This window comes from Triticum dicoccoides, chromosome 7A (assembly GCF_002162155.2).
Source record: "Triticum dicoccoides isolate Atlit2015 ecotype Zavitan chromosome 7A, WEW_v2.0, whole genome shotgun sequence".
In the NCBI taxonomy this organism is placed as follows: Eukaryota; Viridiplantae; Streptophyta; class Magnoliopsida; order Poales; family Poaceae; genus Triticum; species Triticum dicoccoides.
In genome coordinates, this window is record NC_041392.1 from 585,131,641 (window position 1) to 585,133,472 (window position 1,832).

The 1,832-nt window shown below is 50.2% G+C and overlaps 1 pseudogene; it reads left to right on the forward strand.

Annotated features, from left to right (window-relative positions):
- LOC119333658 overlaps positions 1–1,832 on the forward strand; it is a 6,085-nt pseudogene that overhangs the window by 3,122 nt on the left and 1,131 nt on the right.

The following is a 1,832-nucleotide window of genomic DNA, read 5'->3' on the forward strand; positions in this document are numbered from 1 at the left end:
GATTCATTTGGATCGACGAGCCATTTCGTGAATCAATAGAATGTCTCTCTATCCATATCTATTCTATCTTTATATGACGGGCCATAAAAAGAAGTATTTTTTATGGCATGCGGGATGGTCGCGCCTAGTAGCCACATATCAGCTGCGCTCAATATGCGGGATTTCCGTTGGATCAGATCTTTCGCTTTGACGAATTTGGACCTAGAGAAAAGGACTCTAAGCCTTCGCGCAAACAAGCAAAGTAGAAGCAAGACGAGGAAGCGGAGCTGCCGTAGAAGCAGTAGCTTCCCCCGACAATATACAATACAACAATAGCGACCATGAATAAAAAAGCCCCTTGTTTAACGAGTTCACTGCTTTTCCCAGGCTGGAGAAGGGCAACTACTTATTGATTGATTGCCTTTCTTTGATATGTGTTCAATTTAGTACAATACAAACTACAACTAGATCAAAGCGGAAGGGCCACTCACTATAGAAGCTATAACTAGAAAAGCCCTAGCCAATAGTTTAGTAGTCGGCCAAACCCCCGTGCTCACGACATGTTCTTGATATTGATTGAGTTGGAGGGAGTTAGAGACTACCACGGAATCCTTCCATAGTCACCCCGGTGACCTTCGTCACCAAAGCGTCACAACAGTTTCCAAGACCCCTCATATAATCTCCAGTGGGGATCAGCCGGAGCACGTAGGAATGCCGACCACTACATAAGCCGCTGGCGGAGAAAGCTCGAAGAGCTTCCCTTCATTCGCTTCGCGGGAGTCGCACACAACAGATAGCTGGTAGTCAGAGGGCCCGTACCACCTGCCTAACCCTTCGCTCCGAGGGACCGTAGAACGGAAAGCGCCTTCTAAACAACTCGGCAGAAGGGAAGGGGCCTATGTATTTGCATGACCCCTGCGGATTTGACCCTACCTACACTCGGAGCCAATCCCCTAGCGGTCCTGCCACCACGCCGCAGAACAGGAGCTCGTGTGGAACCTTGGATTTCTGGCGTAACAGCAGTGGAAGGTATCAAAATATTACGGCCACATAACATAGTATATACGCTAAGGTCGGCCAAAATATGGACACCCGAAGGGCCCGGCGCGCACAATCCTATCCTATCCGAGCCCGTCATTGCATGCACTTCGGACAGCCGTCCGTAGCATCATAAGGAGCACCTCCCTTTCGAGGTACCCAAATGGAACGGTCTTTATTTGTGTTGTTGGTTGGTCTTTCTCAACGTGGTCTATAGCATAAAAAACCATTCTTTACAAGATAGGGCCGTTCACATGAAAGAAAATACAAAATCCATTCTTCATGGTCGGGCACATTTCTCCAAATCCTCCAGGATCACAAGTGGAACGCTAAGCAAGGGTGGGGAGGCTTCGAGCTCCGCATCGAACAGAAAGAAGCAAGCAGGGGGTGTTGCCGTAGCGCGCCGGAGAGCAAGCGTAGGCAACCAAACTAAATAAGGCTACAAAAGTAGCTAGCTAGCGTTTTTAAGCTGACTGCCTTTTCTAGCATGCGTACTCTTCTGTGGAGTCACACGGAACGAGCCTTGTCTTCCCTCCAACGACTAGCTCCCTTTTCTTGTTCCGGTCACCCTTCTCTTGCCGTGGAAGGACTTTTGCCTATGGTGTGGTCCAACCCGTGGGCGGAGTCGCCCTCATCCCCCATTGCCCAGTGCTCCCTGCAGCTTCGCTGGGCTTTACCCGCGTGGGCGCGAGCTTCTATAAGAGAATGAAAAGCTCTCTTTTTACAATAAAACGCGAACCGCGTGGAGCCCACCCTTTTTCGTTTTCTGCCACCACTGGGTGGCCGCAGGGGAAACACAGCCCGGCTGCCTCTCG